This window comes from Acyrthosiphon pisum, chromosome A2, assembly GCF_005508785.2.
Source record: "Acyrthosiphon pisum isolate AL4f chromosome A2, pea_aphid_22Mar2018_4r6ur, whole genome shotgun sequence".
Lineage (NCBI taxonomy): Eukaryota > Metazoa > Arthropoda > Insecta > Hemiptera > Aphididae > Acyrthosiphon > Acyrthosiphon pisum.
In genome coordinates, this window is record NC_042495.1 from 114287809 (window position 1) to 114299592 (window position 11784).

An 11784-nucleotide genomic window follows, 5' to 3' on the forward strand; every position below is an offset into this window, starting at 1 on the left:
GGACCTCGTTATTCAACCTCGAACAAATTTTTTTTTTTATGTGTGTGATGCCGGCCCGGCGATGTGTTTGTTGTGACTTGTGAGATGAAATGATGAGGTGACGACAATATTAATTAAATACATTTTACAAAATATGAAAAATAAACTTACTTGGTTCAGGCATCTATAGTTTTACTTACGTATGCGCCGACCAAGACTTATATAGTTATATCAAAATAATTCCTTATCGTCACTTGGACTCAATAATTTTTCTATAGAGCGTGGCGGTGTTGAAACACTGTATGTGCATAAAATTAATATTTCCGTCTTCAGATCTGTGGGCTGAGAGATAAAGTCCTTCATTAATAATTGCATTCATTGTTGATGTGCGTGCGTCTATGAATCTAAAAAATGTAATTGTTTTATATTGAAAATAAAAATGCTTATACTTTACGAACGAAAAGAAACTTAAGAAACTTAAAGAAAATATAGGAAAACTTTTAGAAAATAAAAACTAGAACAGTAATTGGAAAAATATAAATACTAAATACTATATTGACGAAAGTAAAAACTGATGTATTATATTATACAAATGTATTTTGAACAAAATTAAAACGGTAATAAGAAAATTAGTAACTAGGCAGTATACTATTGAACCAGCATATCTATTATTTATTATAATATTAAATACGAATAACATTATTTGTGTTCATTTGTAGCCAACAATATACTAAAAATTAACAACAAGTGTAGGTATAGCTCTCCATTAAGGGTACCGCTATTTACGTCTATAGTATAGGTAGTATTTAAAACTAAAACAAAACTACTTGAAAAGAATTTAACGATCTATGTCGTCCTGTTTAAAGCTATTCTAAGTTCAAATCAGCTGTCAGAGTTAAAAAGTACCTACTCAACTGAATAAAAATAATTGTAAAGGCATTATTGATTAGGGTGTAATTGAGAGAGGAGAAGTGGACCACGTCGTCCAGAAGTCTGAACTAGTAGTTATTTAAATAAATACAATTTACTGGCTGAAAAATCGTATAGTAGTCACAATATTTACTGTTACAGTTTCACAAAAATATTAAATACATAATACATAAAATATATACATTTGAAATTATTGTTAATATATATACAGTATTAAGGGGAAATTATACAGGAAATCTTTACGATTTGACATTTGTGCACCCCTAAAAAAATGGTCTAGTTGCGCCTATGCAACGCACAATCAAACAAAAACATAGGCACTTATATAGTCGGTTACAATAATACAACCGAATCGCCATGTCGTAAAATATCGAAACAATAAGTCCCAATAATACGAAGTATAAACTCAGAAGAGTATTTCGCTTACATCCGTCAGACATATTATAATTCGTTGCGTTTGTTTTATGTTTAAGACATCGTAATTCCATGTACTACTCTACAGGTCTACTCGGCTGTATAATAATATATTATACGATCATAAGTTTAGGTCCGAAATAATAATAGCTAATAATATTATATTATATTATGATATACGAATATTATTATCTCTGAAAGTTCGTCAAAGCAAAACTAATATAACATCATCGCTGTAAAGAAAACTGTTTTATGAATTATCCGTCTCCAATACCACTACGTATACGTTATAATATTACGATACAGAATCGTTTCATCGGGTTCAGAGTACTTTTTTATTAGTATGGCAATGACTATTAACAGTGGCGTGTCGAAGTAAGTGGCATTTGAGTGACGGCCGACTCTGAGCATACTTGTTATAATATACGATTTTAAAGAGATTGTTTGTACAATAAATCCCGTATTTATTGCGAAAATTGAACAGTTTTTAAAAACACAAAATACAGTACACAGATAATACAGTGGATGCTTTTATTTATAAATACATGTATATTATGATATTATTCGAATGTGTACAACAATTATTAATGACCGGTATTTCAATATATACTTAAGCTTATTTAAGTGAGGTTTGACTGTAATTGTCTGTATTTTTATTGAACTTTAAGAGATCTTTAAGCCCCAATTAGCTTCGGTTTATCTTTAAGAACTATCTGAATAAGGTTCAACAAGTTCATCCTAAAAATATACATTTTTTCCTATCTTAAATGCTGATGAGACCTGTTGCTGGCCATTTCAATACGTTTTATTTCACTTGATTTTGAACTTTGCGGTGGAAAGATTTTCGAGCGAATTTCAAAACTAAGCTAGAAAGTTTTCGTCATCGTTAAGTTACAATTTATAAAAAAAAAACGATTTGAAGATGTCAGTTTTAATTAAGAAAAGGATGTAAGGCCGTGTTTAAAGCGATATAATTTATGAAAGCAGTTTTTTAATTTTTTTTTTCACAAATTACAAATATATATATAATATACACCATAGTGTAATAATATTATAATGTATATCATGGAACATTCAATATAGATCAAATATACGAATTGAATTGAAATTTAAAAATTATGACTTTATAAATAATATAATAACTATACATGTTAGCTATAGTTATAAAACAAAAAAAAATAGTTTTTTTTAAGTTTAGTCAAGTAAATAATTGAATCGAATTTATCGAACTACACGTTTACCTTTCAGGTTCACCCGAATCATTGTTTTTGGTTTAACTCAAGCCTACGACAAACCATCATTGAAATATCAGACCCTAAGACTGTCATCGATATAACTTGATCCACTTCCGCCTTTTCAATACGTATACTGAAGTGATTTTGGCAATTTATTCGAAATAAGGCCTGACATATTATTATGTTTACGTTCGTTACTATGGACTTATCACTCAAACATATAATATATATACTTAACTATGCGGAAAAACAAGAATATAGTTGAAAACAATTTTGTGTACATTGTATGCGAACATTTTCTTATACCGTCGTCAAGTCAGCTGCCTCTAAGCCAATAGTTATATATGTACGATTTTAAGGGGCTTGTTTGTTGTTGGCAATAAATCCCAAATTAAATGAAAAAATCGAACAATTTTCAAGTTCCTAAAGACAACGGTGTTTATGTTTTCATTTATAAAATATTATAATATTATCAAAATGTGTATTTTGGTACTCAAATGCAATTAAGACTGCCACACAACGCTGCACCTTTGATCCGCTTTCGATACGTACCGCCGAGGTAATTTTAGCAATCTATTCGAAATGACGGATTGTTTTTTTTTTACGTGAAACACGATTTTGGGTACATTACGGGCGAATTTTTTTTTAACAATAGCAGCCGTCGTCGTCAAGTCCTAATTCGATTTCCACGAATTTAATAATAATATGCAGCTGCACTGCAATAATATTATTATCAGCAAAAAGGTCTGTTTCCGACTTTAATATAATCAAAAATTATCACAACATTTATGGTTCGCGCGCCGAGCTACACAAATCATTTACGTTTGATTTGATATCGCATTGGACAACACACTTCGCACACGACGAAATAATGGCGTCGTGTAATCATACGTATATAGTCGTATCGGCCGGGAATATAATATTATGTTAAAATATTAAAAACGATAGTGTCGATCGAAACCTTTTAGTCCAGATAAATGCTGTCTTGGCTCTATTATAATAATAATATGACGTGTATAGTACGTAAGTGAATTATCTATACACACGTGAACTCGACGCGTGCAAAATTTCGCCGGTGATGCGAACCGCCGCCGCCGTTCCGGACCCGGAAATCTACGAAATCCATGAAGCGTTCACTATTAGATGATCCGTTTTTTTCAACCCTTTTTTTTACGCGTGTGTACAATTGCTCGGACGGTCGCGCATAAAAGATCGGATTTTATTATTATTACGTATATTATGTATACAGCCGGAATGGGGTTGAAATCGTTTTGAGAACGGGAAATAGGAAATAAATAAATATACGTAGAGAGAGAGAAAGGGAGAGAGACAAAAAACGAAAATGATTTCAAAGTCATGTATTATATTTCGTAGTTGTTCCGCTTCCGCACTTGTCAATCATTCGGTGTTGCAGTCACCACCACCGCCGAACTCTGCTGCAACCCTTTTCGCCGTTGGATATTTTTCGCGCATCATCCATCTGCGGCCAGACGTGTTAATCGGCCATCTGTTACACGCGAGTTCCAGTCGCGATATTACCATATTACTATTATCGTCCTCGTCGTCGTCGTCGTCGGTATTCTAGTCAAGTGGTGAAAGTCGGTTTTCGGATTAACACTACCCGCGCGAATCACATGCGTATTTATATGCATTATGCGTGTATTACGGTATAATTATACGACACTGCAGCAATCGTGTCGGAAGGGTTGCTGCCCCCCCCCCCTGACGTGGCCTGAGGTCGAGGCGGGGAGGAACGGAGTACATGCGAGGGGGGTAGGGGGTCGTGTTGGTTTTTCGGAACGGTTAATTTGACATCGGTATGCCGCCGTGACCGATCCCCGTGATGAACGTGATCGATTGGACACGTCGCGGCACTGCTGCGATGAGATGAGGTATTCGAAAATCCTGCAGCCGCGACCTCGCCGCGGTGTCGAAAGACGATCTCTCTGCACCCCAATCGAAAACCCGAAAACAACCGTCGTCGCGAGACTGATTAGTGTGATTACTGATTTGACGAAACACACCCACCGACCGCGCAGTCGTGACCCCGCGGCCAAATCGCGGTAACACGAGCACCACTATACAATATATTAATATTTCAGTTTATGCGTCCGGGCGTCCCCGAGTGATAATTAATACTGAAATACGACATGCTTAAGCGTCGTTTCGGTTTTTATTTTTACGTTCCAATAAGTAGGTATAGAATTTAATATATAATAATGCATATTATTATGTAGATTTAACCTATCATATTATTACAGTCAACACAATTGAAAACAACAAAGTTTGACGTCGGATACTCGATTTTCAAGACTCTATTATTTAACACAAGATTATGTACTCGGGTGGATATAACAATTATGATAATACCTATAAATAAAAATTAGTTTTACACTACAACTTATAATTAGAAAAAAGAAAAGATATTCATATTCACCATGCCAAAAGCCACTAATGGGTGGCTGCTTATTCACAACATTCATGCGTTACTCTAGACTTGTACTTTTATATCATATAAACTTATTGTGCTAAAAATAGTATAGATTGTTTATGTCAAATAAAAAAAAAATAATTATAATATTAATATTATAATTTATTATTAATAAATCATAATATTCTATTGATTGCATAAATTATAGCATCTAAAAATGTATTCATATTATTTATATCTATTGTTTTTAAGCTACCCTCGAAAATGTTATATTATATTATATTTGCATTCCTATTTCTATTTCTAATTTATTTTGTCGTTACAAGTTTTGAATAAGTACTCTAGTATAAGTAAAATTATCAGAATTAATTTCAAAACGTATCGCGTTCGTCGACTTCAAAACAAATAACGATTATTAAATTAATCTATGATGATATATTGATCTATCTATCAAAATTTTTTTTTATTATTGAATAACCATTACAGTAATTAGTTTGTAATATCAATACATTTTAATGAACCTAATCCAATTTATTATACATAGAAAATAGTATTACATGTTTTTCTTTATTATCACATAATATCACCTACTGTCACTTCGTAGGCGTATAAGAAGCAGAATTTTTCAGATTTTTCTCTATCTGGCCTCTGCAGCAGTTGCGGCTCACATGTATATAGACTCGCAGACTTTCAGGTCATAAACACCCCGTCACCGGTTAATGGGTAATTTTCTCTTAGCGTCGGCACTTAAAGACGTCTTTTTACTGTCGAATCCGAGAAGTTGACTGCATCAACAGACCAATCCGTCTCACTCCACTCTCTCGATCCCCTCTCGTCAAGAAAGAACGAAAATCGCCCGTCGTATATTCATAAAACGACGTGCCCCGCACCCCCGCCCCGCCGAGGAGTTATAAATATATATTAAAAGAAAAGGCCCGGTAAATGGGAGTCAATTGTTTAACGGCCGTCGTCGTCGTCGTCGTCGGGGACGTGTGTTAAAGTGCAATTTTCCCCAGTAAAACTGCCGTCGGCAGTTAATTCGCGTAATCATAAAACACCCAAACGAAGATAACTCGTCGACCATTTAACGGCTGTACACCCGGTTCGCATTAACGCGAGTCGTAACACGTCTGCAGGGGCCCTCTGCCACATTAAAATTCGTTATTTGCAATAATATCGCGACAACAGTTAAAAAAAAATGTATTATATAATATACGTAGGGATATAATATTCATATATAAGTACATATATATATATATTTACCGTATATTCATCACTAACTAAACATTATGTCTAATGGTTTCATAAACGTATAACGCCGGTTTTATGCGAGCAACACTTTTTTACGGTCTGAAAACCTGGAAAGGATGATGGTGCACTGTGTATCGTCGTCATATTATTTTTTTTATTCGAGACGTTTTATATTGGGACGACGTCGAAATCTCGGAAATCCTTTGGCCGGTCGTTACGGCGACGGACATTAACTTCCGATGGCGACGACGTCGCGAAAAACGTTTAAGTGCATAATAATAATGCACATCGCGAGTGTGGAAAATACCCGGACTACGTTCAACTCGAAAAACTTTTTGAACCTATGTACAGTGTATAGGTATAATTATGTATACCGCGGTATACGCGGACGACCAAGCCGAAATCACCAATATACCTATACCTATGTTATACGTACAATGATAGTGGTGAAATACGGAATTATAGTTTTATGGTTAAATGAAGTGTAAGTACAAATATTTTTGGTTCCCGATGAAAATTACTTATCGTCGTACAACGGTATTTTCCACCAAACAAGTGGCTAGATTTTCTTACAGTTCAGCGTGAACTGCACTTACCGGCTATTGTTTGGCTTCAATTACAAACGTGTTCTGGGTACCAGCACTAAAGATGGCTGGGGTCACTATATAGTTCCCGAATGGATGACCACCAGGACTTATTATTTTATTTTTTTCTATTTTGTAATCGGAAAATATAAAATACTTAATCAACTACAATTATGATATAAATATTTAAAAATTATAATATTTTAACCAAATAAATGTATCTAGATTATGATTTAATTATTTGTCTTACATGACATATTTCTCATTTGTCTGGATGAGATATAAAAAATAAATATAAACCTAAACACAACACTGTTTATCATTATAATGTCGTGTATATAATATTATTTTACAATCAACCCCAACACACACACACACACACACACTATTTTCCACAGCGTTTTAACGCAAAACACCGATTAATATAACATTATACCGCGGTCGCCCGAATGGTACCTATAACAACCGTAATCGTGTAGTTGTCCGTGTCGCGAAAAAAACCATGGCATTAATCAAAATTAACGTCCGGGCCGGAATACGGGGAAAACGGAAAAATGTTTAATTTTTAATCCACATCGAAAACACCATAATAATATAATATGTACATCTATCACATCACCACCGGTCGATACGTCATTAGTAATTTATTCGCGGTGTGCGCTTAGTGTGATTACTGTAATAATAACTGCTGTAATTACTCTCGAAATTGCGTGCGTTCTCATGCATCATTCGCATTTCGGTGGGCCCTCTCCGTGCACATGAATATTAATAATGAGCCGATAAATCCAAACGAGCGGCGGATTCGACCGGTCGAAACGAACCGCGCATCGATAGCAAACAACGACGACGACGACGACGATGATAATAATATATATCATAATATTATACTCTATTTGAGCGTAGGTACACATACATCATCGTATAATTGTTTCGCGTGTGTGCCGAACAATGTATGTACACATTATTATTATTATAATATGCACCGGGCTTGAATAATCGCAAAAAGGATTTCGGCTAACACAACCTATGAATTATTACACGCGGTAATAATTAATGCGCTCCGGAATTATTCGGACGCGCCGTGTGATATTATATTATTGTAACACAGTTGCTTCTGCTTCCAATAATATTATTATGGAGGTATTATTTGGAGGTTGCAGACCAGGTATATTATGCATAACTGAGCGTTGTTCGAGTGTATAGGTTTGGTACACGTCGTAGGCGATAATATTGTGATGTTATTATAATAGGTATATTATACGATATAGAGATAATCAGCTGTTTTCGCAAATGTAAATTAATTACCTATTTATTTATAAATATAACACAAACAATATTCATTCATTCATTTTTTTTTTTTTATTACAGTTCAATGAAATATGTTACTGCATCGTAGTTTGTAAATAAAACATAATTTACAGTAATAAATATAGTAATACGTTTGATTTAATAAAAATTATTAAGTTTTATATAGGCCACTTCACGTTTTTCATTTGTTTGGTGTCTAGAGACATTTTTTATTAGGATAAAGAGGTTAGGTCTGGTAACAAATTGGATCAATTTTGTACTTTGATGAGTCAAAAGTAGAAATTTCTTAGTAATCATTAAAATAATATAAAAAAACAATACGAACATTTGTTGAAATTGTAATATTATTATCATTGATAATTAAATATATAATATCATTTAATTTTGATTTAACACGTCCGTTACAGTGACTTAACCAATGACGAGGTACACTCGATACCGTTTATCAGGCCGGTTATCTACTTGTCCAATTCTTTTAAATTTTAATTCTTCCACACTACTTATTTGACAACTAATCGTACGACGATTGTTTTCGTTTGGCGTGTCTCAATTTAAATTCACGTTTGTTCGGCTCCAATTATGTATTGTTCGAACATTTCAAAGCCCTACAAAAACACCATGTACGACGACGACACTTAAAAATTCAAAAGTCAGTAACCGAACAAAGAGGAGCCTCTCTCTCGTCGTCGGATATTCATTCCGGAACGTAAACAAGGGTGGGTGGGGGGAATATATTTTATGTGCCGATAGCTAATCGATCCCCCGGGCTGTGTTTATGACGATCGGTCCATTGAGCTCGGAGTATTGTCGATAAATTGTCGCAGATGCAAATGAACCATTATTCGTAAAAAAAATAAAATAAAAAATAAAACCATCCCATATGTTTTATCGAACCGTATTATAACATTACCCGCCGCCGTGGTGCCAAGCGTATAGAAATGTGTGTCATTTAGCCGACGGAATAATTGAAATTCCGCGAAATTTTCCACCGGAAATCCAATTCTCTCGAAAACGAGCTGCCGTGCCGCGGTATGCTGCTAAGGGGGCTGCCGCCGCTCTATGTTTTTTCCGTTGTTTTTTTTTTTATCACCGGCCCGTTTGAATATAAAAACCCGGGGAATGGGTTCTCCGTTTTTCTTTTAGTTAATTTTATCAGATGCGCGCGTCGCTGTTTTATCGGCTCGTGCAGAGTTATACGAGACGAATTTACATGCAAAGCACTCCTCGTCAGACGCGTATGGCCCTCCTAAGTGTATATGATATGCGCGCACACATTGGCGTGGCACAGTTTTTCGATTCTCCGCGCGGGGGACGTATAATGAGATGGCTCGGAGTTATGACCGAGCGAATCATATGCATACACAATACCCACACATATAGTTAGGATATTTCTGCTGGTGTGTGTGTGTGTGTGTGTACGAACACAGGATGTTAAAACGGGGCGAATGCTTTCAATCCGAATAATATGTTGAGTAATAATATATCCTGCAGGATACGACGCGAAATCAAATCAAACGAAACTCGTTTTCTGCTTTTTTTGTGTGTACTGCTGGCGCTTGCAGGATTACACGTCTAACAATATCGTTCACATTTGTATATATATAAAATCGTTTTGGAATTTCAAATAGTTGTATGTTCTTGGGATCAGTCTTTAGCAGGATCCCACCCGGGCCGAAATAAATTAAACACATATAATATACCTCTGCTGTAGATAGGTATAATATACATTTACCTCCGACGTAACCGTGTTTATTATTTGTGACTTTTAAATCGCACGGTGCTTTGTCAGCTCTTCCTATAACCTGACTCTCTATATACTGAGTGATCAGTTTGACGTAAGTCACTCGTTGTTTCAGAAATTGCTTTTGAAAATATTTTTTTTACATCTAATTTTAGGTCGTAATAAAAACATCATTTTTGAAAAAAATTATATTATTCACTATATTTCTTATCTTTAGGTTTAATTTTTTTAGTGTTTCATTTCAAATTCCTAAGCGGAATGTCATTCGGAGTATTTCGAACTATTAAATCAAATTTCGGACTAGTATAGTTTATAAGTTTAAGTATATTTTAAAGTTTTGACGAGAGGATAGTAGTTAAAAGATATTTTCTTACAAGTGGATCACCCGGTAGCAGGGCAATCATATATGCATATGATTCGAATTAACGCAATTCCCGACGTCGTCGTCATCGTCGTCGTTAATTCGTAATATTAAAACTAACTTTTGAGCCCGTTCATCTATATGATATTTATTATAAAATATATCCGGCTAAATACTATACGTCGTCGTGTCCCTTTGCGTGTACACGATAAACGTTGATAGTGATCTCTAATAACCGCAAAGCCTTTGGAAGTTATTGTAGGAACTGCATCGAGGGGATTAAATATCTGTCTACGGCCATCTGTTGTGCATCCAAAAGCAGAGACCAGCGAACAACATTGTATATTATGTAGAAGTGTGTGCGTGCGTGTATAAATGAGGAATTGAACCCTACCGCCAAACCCTGCAAAGTTCGAATGAAAAACAGATAGAGAGAGAAAGTCGACGGTATATACCTACATTCTGCAGTAATGACAATCGAGTACATTTCGGTTTCTCTTTGATTTAACTGTTTATATAACATATACTAAACCGGCGATAACAGAGTAATAAATTACTAACAGTTGCATTAGACGTGACTCGGGTTTAGACAATAATGTCTTGTTATAATAATAATATATCGTTTCAATTAAAGTATTATTTAGAAATTTCAATGCCTGTGACCTTATAATTTTAAACATTTGAATACTATAGGCGCGTTACACGTTCTATGAATTGTACATTTAATATTGTCTAACACGATGTTGCCAGGGGCGTCGACGTTTTACGTAAAAACCGACATTTTCGTTTACCGCCAGTGTCAGTTATAGTACCTACCTAAAATAAATTTCAAATTTTCGGCACAACAAATTTTAGTTTTTAGATTTTAGTAACCTCTTATTGTAAGAACTGATAAATAATAATGCTATATTATAGACCACGTAGAGGATGGATCGCCCGATTTAAAGATTGGTGTGATTTTCCAAATTGAGGAGTGCAATTATAATATAATATGGCAATAAATTACTATATTAATTATTGTAATATCTAATTGTAGTCTTATCACCGTATTCTTTTTTTTAGGTCGTATTAAAAGAACGATGAACTTTGAAAGATGAGTCAAGTTATATTTAAATATGACTTATAAATTATAATGTAAACGATAAACGATGATAGTTTTTTGATAATAACATTTGGAATAAAAAAAAATAAATAAATAAACATGGTGACACAACATCCAAAATGGGAAATTTGATGACACGGCAAAATATTAAGTATATTTATCATAAGAAGAGTACTTACTTGAAGTAACATTAGAATTTTTAATACTTTTGAATATCAAAATAATCTACTAAATGAAGTATTACCGCTAAGTAACCAACAGACTTGGCCACTTAGGTAGTATTCAGAATACTTCTAAAATATTTTTCCCAACAGTATACTGAATACTTTTTAAATACTTTTCCCAACAGTATTCTAAATAACTATTTAGAATATTTTTTTTAAATATTTTATTCCTATAAAAAATACTCGTTACGTCTTACAACAATAATTTTTTTCTTGTTTTTCTG